The sequence below is a fragment of the Haliaeetus albicilla genome, chromosome 5 (assembly GCF_947461875.1).
Source record: "Haliaeetus albicilla chromosome 5, bHalAlb1.1, whole genome shotgun sequence".
In the NCBI taxonomy this organism is placed as follows: Eukaryota; Metazoa; Chordata; class Aves; order Accipitriformes; family Accipitridae; genus Haliaeetus; species Haliaeetus albicilla.
The window spans coordinates 38,385,616-38,397,645 of NC_091487.1; positions in this window are offsets into that span (position 1 = coordinate 38,385,616).

Genomic DNA, 12,030 nt, shown 5'->3' on the forward strand with positions numbered 1-12,030 from the left:
CTCATAGACACTGAAGCTCAAGCTACCATGACCTACATTGTGTTCAATCTTCTTGCCAAGGTTACCAGTCCCAGACTTTTCATTCTTTCCCCTCGTATTGAAGGCAAGATCCTTCTTAACCTAGTACCGTAGACATTTGTCCAGCAGAGGCTGAGGTGAGACACCAAAGTACCTGCATAACCAGTCTGAGATGGGAACAGCCACAGGAGCGGGCTCCGGAAAGCCCCAGGGCCCTTTTCCCAGCACATCTATAGAGCTACCTTCAACTGCTTTCCCTGCATGTCCTTGCTCACAAAGCCTCAATACTTTGCCATCATCACCATCATCCAGCCTTTCCAGAGCTGCCAGAGACATGGGTAGAGGGTTTAGCCCCATGTGGAGAACAGGGCCAGGGAAACGGGCAGTGGCTTTCACACTTTGCTAGTCCAAAGAAGTCCAGATCATGTAATTTTCTGGACACAATGCAAAAGACAAATATTGGAGAGAGATTTTGAGAGATCTGCTCCCACAACAGGGAAGAGCTTCTGAACTCAGACGGCAAGTTTGGTCCCTGTATGAAATATTGCTTAGCACTGGTGGAATGTTATTACACAGCAGTGGATTTTAAGTAGGTCTAGATCATCAGATAGGAATCTTTCTAAAGCTATAAAACTTGAAATAAACAGTGAGCTGGGGTCAGACTGGGTCAGTTCCCCAAGGCTGGGGACTATGAAAGAAAAGCCCCCTGCTCGGGAAGGGGGTGCTGAGCCCGTCTGTTGGCAACGTGCTCTGCCTGACCCCGCGGGGAGCTGGGGTCAGTCTGCACGGCTGAGGGCACCAGCCCCGCAGGTAGGTCGGGCAGCCCTCGTCCTGCACGTATGCTTTACGGACCTGCTAGCAGCTTTTCACAAGGAATAAAGGTAGAGGAGATCTCTATTTAGTGTTTTTTGACTGCATCCACTGCAGGCAGATGAGGAGAGGGGCTTGGACTGTGCCCACGTTCGTCGCCCAGAGTCCGCCTCCATGAGACGAGGGCCACCCTGCCTCGCTTCACCACAAACCCACTTTTAAAGTCCCCAGGCTCAACCCTTGGCCAGCGATGTTTTATTTCCCAAGAGAGTCTGTGCTCCAACCTGAGCGCAGAGCCCTCTAGCCCCGAAGCTGGCTGCGGCGGACGGCACCGTGGCACGTGGGCTGCCGAGTGCCCGGGGTGAAAGGGGCTGCCTACGCACGGGTCAGCACCTGCCCGAATTCCAACGCAGGTGTTGGGGGCAGGAGCCCCCCTCCTGCCTGCCCAAGGGAAGGAGAGGACCGCCACTGCTCACCCAGCATTGCGCACAGGCTGGTGTTGGTGCGCCCAGCCTGCTACTGATCCACCGTGCTGGCGGTCTGCATCTCTCCCCACTTTAACTACCGGAGCTGCGTAAAAGCGCAAGCAGCCGCCTCTCGGCATGCCCCAGCCAGGCCCCCGCGACCTGGGGAGCCAGGAGCTCTCCTCCCCGGCTACCTGTGACCACAGTGGTCCAAGACCCACCGTGCTGCAGGCTGGCCAGGGCAGGAGGGAGGGACGGGAGCCCTTCATCCCCCCGTGGGACGCTCGTACCTGGGCTTTTCCTCCTCTGAGAGCAGGGCCAGCTCCTCTGTTGGGAGGAGGCCACCCCAGTTTGGCAGCAGCCGGGATCTCTGACACAGGAGGAAGACGCAGACCGCAGATGGGCTGTGCGGGAGCAGACATTTCCCATCTGGCGGAGCAGACAGCTCTTAGGTGGATGGATAACACTGTGGTTACACAGATATGCGATGTCCAATCAGCTATTCATATATAATTCAAGATGTATGTGGTGACATGCTTTAAGCCCTATAGAAGAATCCAAGATACGTATGAGATTACCAAATACTTACTTTGATGGTTATTCCAGCCCACTGCCTCGGTGGCATCCTCGTGCTCAGCACCAGCCGTATCCCCCCATCCAGCATCGCTCCTCTGCCACTGTGATTTTCCATGGCTAGGAACAACCTGGGCAGAACAAAGCAAGGAGTGGGTAATTATCATCACTGTCTAAAAATGATTTCTTTGGGAAGCTAATTTGATCGGATACTTCCATCTTCTACCGACAGCCTAGGGCCAAGCACACTGCTTTCTTCACCAGCAGGACATTGTCTTGTTAGTATTACACGAGTTATAAAAGGATGAATGAGTGATACCTATAATTTTATTCCATTTCCTGCACGGAAAAAAAAATAATCAGATTTATTTAAGAAAAGAAGAACAACTGAGATATTATTCATCACAGAGTGCTCCACCGGGAAATGTTACAGAGCCCCAGAGCCAGCTCTTTGAGTTAAAGTAATAAAATTTCTCCAGGAACATTCATACGTCTCTCACTAAAACTAATTCAGCCTCTTCCTCTGTTTAGGCAACGATGAATTCTCTGACTGATTAAACCGGCTCCCCCATCATACTTTTCATGAGAAGGGAACTTAAATCAGTTTGGTTTGTTGAAGGTAGTCAAGTACCACCTTAAACAAAATCCAAGTTTTTGGAGAAAAATCCTCAAGCTGCTACTTTTCAGAGATGAACTGATAACAAAGTGTATAATAAACTAAGTGAACATCACCACAACTGTTTAGTGAATTAGTTTGTGATTTCTCAAAGAGTTTGAACACTACTGTGGAATTATAACACAGAACAGATTCTGCAGTCAAAATACCTGTATATCCTGTCCCTCCTCAGTCCGTCGCCGTAAAGACCCGGACGCCCCCACGGGTTATTCTCCAGAGAGCTGTCTGTGTTCATAGATTTGAAAACATCAATTAAAGACTGGACTAACAAGAAATGCCATGGTCTCGGTGCAGTGCTCTGAGCGGCCCTCAGAGACAGGATTCAATGAAGTTACGATCAAATTTGCACTATTATCAGTCTCTTTCCCATCTCCTCGTCTGGTCATCATTTAGCACCGGCAAAACTCCTGTTGCCGTCTGGCAGGGTGCTGCCAGCATCACTGGCTCCAGCTGCCCGCTCAGCAGAGCATGGGCTGAGCAGCACAAGGGGTGGGGGACAGTGGAAAGAAACTGCAAAATAGAAGAATCACTACCTGCCTTAGTAAGAAAATGGGCTTAAAGGGGCTTTGGTCTTTGTACGCAAGGTAAATATGGCTTTCACATTAATCTAAAAAGCAGGCAACTGGACCAGCCAGCTGCAGTACCTTAGGAATGGCACGTGTGGGCTTAATGTAGCTTCTGATGGATGCTTGCAGCCTTGTTACCTGCAATGACATTTGAAATGCTTTTTCAGGAGTTCGCCTCTCTGCTTGCCTCTCTGGTACATCGGGCAGGTGCAGGTTCACCTCTGCAGAGCATTAGGCATTGCACCGTTGACTTCCAGCAGGAAATTGGGCTGTTTAATACAGGATTTACAGGGACAAATGTCTGTACTGCTAACGTCTCCATGGTACAGCTGCAGAAGAGTCAGCATCATGCAGCCACCCAGCCACAGCGCTGCAAGCAAACTTCTCTTCGCGAGAAACTCCCAGGTTTGACTTGTGCTGCAGCAGCCAAGGTGATTAACAGCATGGCAATTAAATGCACAAATCATTGAAACTGCTTGGAGCCTGGTTGCATTTAATCGTCCTGAAAGCCATTAGGAAAAGGTAACATCGAGTTACCTGTTTTATACCCCTCAACCATGCAAATTCCTGCTTTTCTGGCCATTTCCTTCCCATACCCAAGTCCCCCAGGTCTATCTTTCACCTTCCCATGCTTATTCCAGCCATGAGATGAGATCCATGCTTTATGTCTCCTCTTAGTTCATCAGCTTGTCCACAGCCCCTGCCGCCTGCGTCTCCCTGCACCACCTTGCTAAGGGGAGGAGATCCCTGTGGCCTGTCCGCACAGTGAGGTGGGCACACCTTTCCCCCAAAAGTCGGAAGATGGGGTGAAGCAAGGCGTGGCGTTCCCATACCCAGCTCCCAGCAGCCACGGCCATCTCAGGACTCACACCTTCCCTCTCGCAGAAGCCTGTTAAAAAGCCAGCAGAAGCATTAAGTGAGCACAAAGAGATAAAGCCTTGAAATTTATCTTTTATCTAACAGCTATTCTTTTTCTCAAGAAATGGGCCCAGGTTTGGCCTAAATGAGCACTTATTTGGTCCCTGGTAACAAGCAATATCCAGGTTCTTCAGCATCAAAGATGCTTTCCTTTGCCAGCATCAGCCCTGTTCTCCCTTCGTCGGTCCTGCCCAACCCACCGAGAGGCTGCTCCCATTTGTGCTGCCTTGAGAGTCACCGCCGTGTTGTATGAATCAGCTATTTAATCTTTGACAGGCCAAGCCTTCCAAATACTAGATCCTTTTATCATGTCTAGGACGTAAAAGATAGGGGTTCCTGCACCCTGCGACATAGTCTGTGTGCACAATAGCAAAGCTTTTCCATATGCTTCGGTTTAGGGCATGAGGACAGCTCTGCTCTTGTCCCTGTAAGCAGGCAGAGGCTTTGGGGTTTAATTGATGCTGCCACAGCAGGCGTGTTTAAACGGAGTGGCGTGTGTGTGTGTAAACATATAGCTATATGTTTTCATAGAATATAAACATATACAGGCAAATGAAAACAACCTGAGTCAGTTGAATACGTAAAACATTTTTTCCACTTTTGCCTACTCTCTGGAGGGCTGAAGCCTGCGGAGCATTCGGTTCCCTCAAATTAAGCACGGTCCTGGGGGGCCTCAGCAAGGACACAACCCCTGGCACAATGCCCAAGTGCGGTCAGGCCCCGCACCCTGCTTTTGGCACCCCAGCACTGACCCAAAATCCAGCCTGGCCGGGAGGGTGATGGCTGGAGGAGCCTCCCCAGCAGCCGCGGGAGGTGTCACGGGATCTGACGCGGTGACGGCTGTCACTTGAGGGTCAGGACTCATGAGACCAAAGCTTTGCAAGGCTGAGCCTGGCTGCTGATGGCACCTCTAGGCGCTCAGCACTGGTTTGCTGCCCCAGCACTGTTTTCTTGGGTTATGCTCTTGGGCTCTTAAACGTCTATGTCTCAGTGGTACATAGAAACGCCCAAGTCTTTTGCTCAGTTCTCGTGTGGACCTGCAGGTGCCGAGATGGTCTGGGGTGCCCCAGGCAACAGCCCCTGATCCGGGGCGGGCTGCTCGGCACGACAGGCTGCAAAGCCTCCTTCTTCTCACTGCGTAGCTTTCCTGCTCGTAATACAGGCTGCAAAGGACATAGTTACGCTTGTGCGTGTCACCCAACTATTAATAAAGATATTAATAGATATGGCAGTACCCATTTCAGGCTCTGCTGTCCACTAAAATTGTCTCTAACAATTCCCTGCTTGGGGTTAATGTTGGTTAATGCTGAATGCACTGAACGTATGTTGCTCTGGTTTAATAGACAATGCTTGGACATTTCAACACCGAACACACCTCTCCAGAAGCCCAAGCGTTATTGCAAGTTTTACATTTATCAGCTGAACTTGAAATCTCATAAAATATGCTTAGCTCAACACAGTCCATTTTCTATGCCATTCCCTATCAGTCTGCACTATTAATTAGCCATGATGATATTTTCTTGCTTCTTTTTTAGCTCTTGTCCCATATCAAGCCTTCCATCATTCCGCCGGTGCTGAAAGCAAGCCAGCGGGACTGGAATTAGGTCATCCCTTTTCCACAGCCGCTTCCCAGTCCCCCAGAGCTCCCAGGCTTATTAATAAAACCCTCCACTATATTAGCAGTTCAGAGATCTCTCCATGTGGTTAGCTGAAAACCCCTGAGTGCAAATTATCCACTGCTGGTGGTTTGAAGATACGCAGCAAGAGCAGCAGCTGCTTGCTGGCTTTCCTGCAGTGGGAGCATCTCACCGAGAGGTCTTGCACACCCGCCACGCACTGCTGCCCACCCTGTGATACTGCAGACTGCACCTTCAGCTAATCCTGGGCAAACAACAGGTTCCTTCTGATCTGGATTTAACTGAACACTCCTTCTTGCCCTTTATGCCTTTTTTTTTTTCTTAGGACCTTTATTTCCCTCATTACTTGCTCACATTTCCTCATTTCTAACTCATATTTATTGCAGTGAACTTCCCCTTTTCACTGTTTGCTAATTATAAATATGTATTTTATTAGTGCCCCTGAACCCAAGCTCATTTGCAAACCACCAGTACCCAGCTCTCTTGGTGTAGCTTTTGGACTTTCTAGGAAAATGTCCTAAACCCATTTTTAAGTCAGGGCTGGAGGGAAAGAAGCCACAGCTACCCTGGCAGCTGCATTATATGCTGCTACCGACAGCAGTGAAATGGGGTTTTCACATCCTGAAACCGCAAGTGAGGGTGCCACACCAGGGGCTATCAGTGAGGGAGGGAAACAGAGTCCCAGTGACTCCCTTCCCCTCCCTCCCCAGGGAATCACTCCTCCATAGGGCAACGCTTTTGTGGAAGAGCCTCCCCCCTTCCCACAGATGAGAGGAGGCAGAGCACCCCCCTTCCAGCCTGGCTCCCACCAAACACTCCTGCTGCTCCTTCTGCGGTTTTCCTTGCGAGCGAACAAGCACGCTAACCCAGGAGAAACCTGCCAGCTTTCCACCGGCGTTGGAAGTTGAACCGGTTCCCAGAGGAAGCCCAGCAGCGCGGGACTGCCTGCCTCCGTCCCGGAGAAGAGGTTTCCCCCCTGCAGCAGTTTCATGCTAGCAGATCTCAGCTGCTCATGGAACCATCAGTCTCCTTCTTACTCAGAGTTTGCAATTTAAAATGGCTTTTTTCCAGCTGTACACAGATGAAATCCTTCCTTTGAGGCAGTATAATTGCTGTACAGAATGATCATCTGAGGATTTCGTTTGGTTTGAACTTCACAAATGTAATCAGCTAAGCAATGCACTGACTTTAAGTTCTGTAATAATTTTCATCTGGCAAGAGTAAGACTAAAGTAGACTTGCCCTTGGGGTGGGAACAAACACTGACTTTGGAAACTACAGCATAGAATTGTAGAAACATCAAAGGTATTTCAGGCCCGGCAGCAGGAGACCTCAAGATGTGTCACTCAGACTGAAACCTTCCGAAGTTTGTGCAGATTTTCAACTTAAGAGCATAGCGAAGTGATTAATGAGCCATTACTCCTGCTGTCTGCTGCAATTTGTGCGTCTCTAGCAAGGTGATCTACTGTCCCAACATGTTCATTAACTGCTGGGAAGTTGGGCCACAAAAGATCTGTATCTTTTGCATCTATATCATTAGTGGAGGGAATGAGAGGGTACACCCTTCCTGGCCAAAAACATGGGAGATAAAAGGTAAAGAGCCCTCATGGTGGGTAACAAACTGCAGAAGTTTTGACTTTAAAAGTATTTGTAAGCAAATAAAAATCTCCATCTAAGGCTGTAAATTGCTTCCAGTGTTCCTCAGATAGATTATCCTAGTCGGTCAGCCATTTAGGAATTCCAAACATTGCTACAGACTTTCCCAGCTTAAAAATAAGTCTTCCACATCATCAGAAACATGTATGAGCTAAAAAAAACTTCTTTATGGAAAGACTAGAGATCTGCCCTGTCAGACATACTGAATCAACTCTCAGTTCTCACCCCGAATTAAAGGAAATACAGGACTGCTGCTGTTGTCATCCCTGCGTGCAGTAAGTGCATCACACGGCAGAGTCAGCCTGTGTGAAAGGCAAACCTTGGCAATCCTGAGAATTTAAAGCGGGTTTATAAACAGCTTGAAGCATGTACTTCCTTTCATTCCAAGACTCTTGAAGCCTAGATCGTCTTTCCTTTCTCTCCCTCCAAAGCTTAGATAGGTGGGAAGCAGACTTTTCTCATGCGTTGGAGAAAACTGTATTTGAGGATATAATCCAAGCCAGGAAATGCCAGATCTGGCTGTAATATACTGGAAGCGTCACTGAAGCAATGAACACTGTGACATCCTGAGCTACGGACAGTTTCAGTTTTGCTTTCTAGCCACACAACACCTCAAGTCTCTCTAGATCCTAGAGAAAAGCACAACATACAGGGTTTCTTGAGGAGACGTAGAATCCTCTGGAAGGAAAAGAGTGAGTTAGAACAGGATCCTGCCTTGGACTTTGCTGTTCCTCCTGCAAGGATGCCTTAATTTTCTTCCCTCATTTTAATGGGCTGCATAAAGATCACCCTGAAACATAGCCCCAAAACTTCCCTCCAAGGTCCAAAGGCAAATGTGAACTAAACCCAAAGTGCTTTCCTCTAGGGATCTTTCTTCAGCACGTCCCAGGCACTATGAAGCTAAACCAGGCAGCTCTACAAAAAAAGAGACGGAATCGGATGGTCGGAGTCAGGGGCAGCCTTGCTGCAGACGAAGGAGCGATCCCTACCAGGTAAGACACCCTGGTCCGCCCATCCGTAGTGTGCTGTGAGGCACGGCCGGGGCTTCTCGGCTTCTGCAGATCAGTGGTCTTCAGCTATCCAAGCTCAAGTGTGGCGAGTCACTTGTGTTAACGCACTGCTTCGGCTTCTAGGAGCCAGGTTTGGAAGCAGGTGGCGAACTTTTATTCAGAACCGAACTGGTATTTAGGGTATGGAGGGGTTTTTTGTTTGCTTGTTTTTAAATACATTTCAACTCCTTTCCCCTTCCCTGACAGAATTCAGTTCTGAAGCTCATGCTGTTTCTCTTTCTGCTGTACATCCACATTTTAAAGAGTTCAAAATATCTCATGAGTATTTAACTTTCAGAGTTGAGCTAAAGCCAAAGTGCTTTAAAAAGATGCATCAGGATTTCCTCTAAGCAAGTTTTGTTTAAGAAAAGCAGAACTTGACCCTTTTAGTCTTCGTTCTGGAAGCAGGACACTTAGACACAAGACTTTCCCAAAGAGCATATGGTTTGACCATTTTGAAGTGACCAGAATGCAAACCCTGTACGTAACACAGGAGCTGGTGGTTTCAGCTATTAATGCTGCTATAAGCAGCCACGATTTAGGAAGTAAAACACTGCAGACTACTGGCTCATAGTAATATGGTCCCAGGGGTCAATTCTACCTAGAAACAAGCAATTCCTGCAGCATCCGATCACAAAAGTACTAGGCATATAGCCAGAGACATCGTCTGGCTGTGAAGGACCTAGTCTCCCATCAAAAGTTCAAAATCAGGCAGGTTTTGCCTATTTATAGGAACATACAAAATGTTTTTACTCATTCACACCACCTACTTCCAAACAGCCAGCGTGCAGAGGGCAGCTTCATCAAAGGGGCGACTCCGATCGGCTCTGAAAGCAGCAACAACACCAACCTACATCTGTGCAGCAGCTCCAGCGCTGCGTAGGTGTTGGCCAATACTCGAGACTAGAACTGAACAGGAAAATATTCATGAGACAGAAAAGCTGAGCCTGCCAGCCATAACCCAGAACAAACAGCTCACTGCCTTGGGCACTCATTTAGGAGGTTGGTATTACGTGTCTACAGGAAAATAACAATAAAGAAATAATCATACACACTGCCCAATTTGGAAAGGACAATTCTCCCATGTTCAGGACAAACAGGATGCATACAAGGCTGGGTCAGCACCTCCCTCTTGCTCTCTGGACCAAAGATCCCATGAGGCGAAGAAGGGAGAAAGAATCCTCTAGCATTTTCTCAGCAAACTGCAAACCAACAGAGCTGGGCTCAAGGCCCTGCTTCAGTATTTGTGCAACTGTTTCTATTTCCTTTCCCCTTTGCATTTCAGACAAAAGAAGAGCAAAGCCCACTCCTGAATAACGCAATAGGCTCACGCTTAGGACACTCAAGTGAAAGGCAGGAGACGCAAGTTCAAGTACTTGACTTGAATCAGGCAGAGTACAAACATCAAATTCAGATTGCCAATTTCCTACAACACACCACACTGACATCTCTTGAGATTTCACTGCTTTTGACCTGCACAACCACTGAAGAAAACTTCAGCAAACCTAGCACCTGCCATAACCAGTGGGGTTTTTTGTTGGGGCTTTTTGTTGTTTTTTTTTCCCCTAAAGGATTGCCATTTTCTCAGTAGGTGTTTGAAACGAAGTATCTTGTTCATACTGGTGTAGCATTAGCTGGGCTAATTAGGGCACCCCGACACAGCTGCAGGAGTGTGCTGATGTGTTTTATAAATTATGTATGTGCTAGAACTGCATAAGCACATAGTAATTCAGTTGTTGCAGGTATGTGCATTACTCTTTGGTAATCTGCAGACTCTGCAGCAGAATACTGAGCTTCCCAGGTTTGGCACAGACAGTCAGAGAATCCAAGGGACTGAAAATGAGAGAAAACATCAGGTATAAAGGGTACACCTCTCTCAGTAGTACTACCTGTAAAAAGAGACAAAAACTCACTAACACGGAGCATTTTAACTCAATGAAGTAATAACAAAAATCCTGTCTTGCTCTTGTCCACAAACAGCAAAATAAATTATCACTGCACATGAAAGCATCCCAAGACACATCAGCTTCTGATGGCCACAGTGAGCAAGAGACCTCTACCTGTTCACTGGGATGTGACAAGGCAAAGTACAAGACCTCAGAAGAAGACCCAACTACATTTATCTTCTTTAAATATTTGAGGAAGAGTGAATTTCTAGCTACCAAGTGACAGCTTATAAACAGAGATTAAGACCAGGTTTCAATCACTTACTCTGTCATGAAACTTAGGGGGGGAAAAATCCACTGCAATTTTTGCTGAAGAAAAGGTTCTGCAATAAGTTGTCCTTCCCAATTATTACTCCAACTGAGACAGGCTGGGTTTCAGAACATACTGCAATCAACTGGTATGCCCATGGTCAAACCCCTGTGTTCTTCCCTTCTCAAGGCACCTGTATCTTTCTGCATGTGCTTTGTCTGCGAGACCGAGCTGTTCCTCAACAGCAAAGCATCATCTCCATTAAGCCACTCACCTTGGAGAAGACTCACCAGTTTTGGCAAGATCACTTGAGAGCCGGAAAAAAAACAGTAGAACTTTGCTCGATAGATCTCATATCCTCCTGCATCTTTGAAAGCAGTTAATACCCCAGCCCAGAAGAGCCTCATGCTTGCCTGCTTCAGAGGAACAGTCAGCTTTGACTCTCTCACACTTGGGTTTGACATTAATGCTTTAAACAGAGAAAGCTGAAATAAGCAAACACATAACTTGTGAGCTTGTAGGAGTAGCAAGAAGAATTTCTTTAAAGATCAGTCTTTCTCTGTCCAAAGTGTTATGAAGGCACGTGAGGGAGAGTTTTTCTCTCCCACTGATAAGGTTTTCTGGAGATGAACTGTACAACCTGGCCTAGCAAATCCCCTGCCATAACAAGCTGCATGAGAAGTAAATAGTGGCTAACTCACAAGGTAGTTCAGGATTTACACAACCTTTTCATTTCTAAGTACATGGCACATTATTAGAAAAGGTGAAATCTCTTCAGATGAACTTGTAGGATTTTCCACTCAACAGCTTGCTCTCTGTCCCCAGAAACAGGGAGCGACAGTCCCACCGAGCAACACTCAGATCTAGCAGCCCAGGGAACTGCCGGCACACAGCACGCGTGGCAACCCAGTGTAGGGGGAGAGCGCAGAGGCATGGGATCAATGACAAAGCAAAGCAACCTACAAAGAGCAGCTCTTTTCATTGCTGGCTACCTGCAGCAGACAAGCTGCTGCTTGCTTGCTTTTTTTGGTCTTTTCCAGATAATGCAGCTGCCTAGTGCTGATAACATTTATTTATGTGAGAAGGTGAACCCACTGATTCGGCAGCTGCAGTTCTTGTGTGCAGTGAAATTTCCTGTGAACAAAAGGTTAAGATTGCAGCCCACCTTCCTCCTCCTGCTTGACAGAAACTAGAAATAATAAGCACACAGACAGCATGGGAGGCTGTCTTTGGGAAACCACAGCAAACCTTTATGCCCAGAACCTGTAGAGGAGCATTAACACCAAACCTGGGAGCTTTTATTCTGCTTTTGAAAACAAACAAAAGAACCAGAAAGTGAGACCACAAGGTATTTGAGAAAACACTGAGAAAAGATGACCATGTCAAAGGAGGGTGCAGATGCTCATTCACCAGCCATCTGGGCATTCTTCAGAGAAAGGCAGAAGAAGAGACAGCTGAGAAAGTGTTT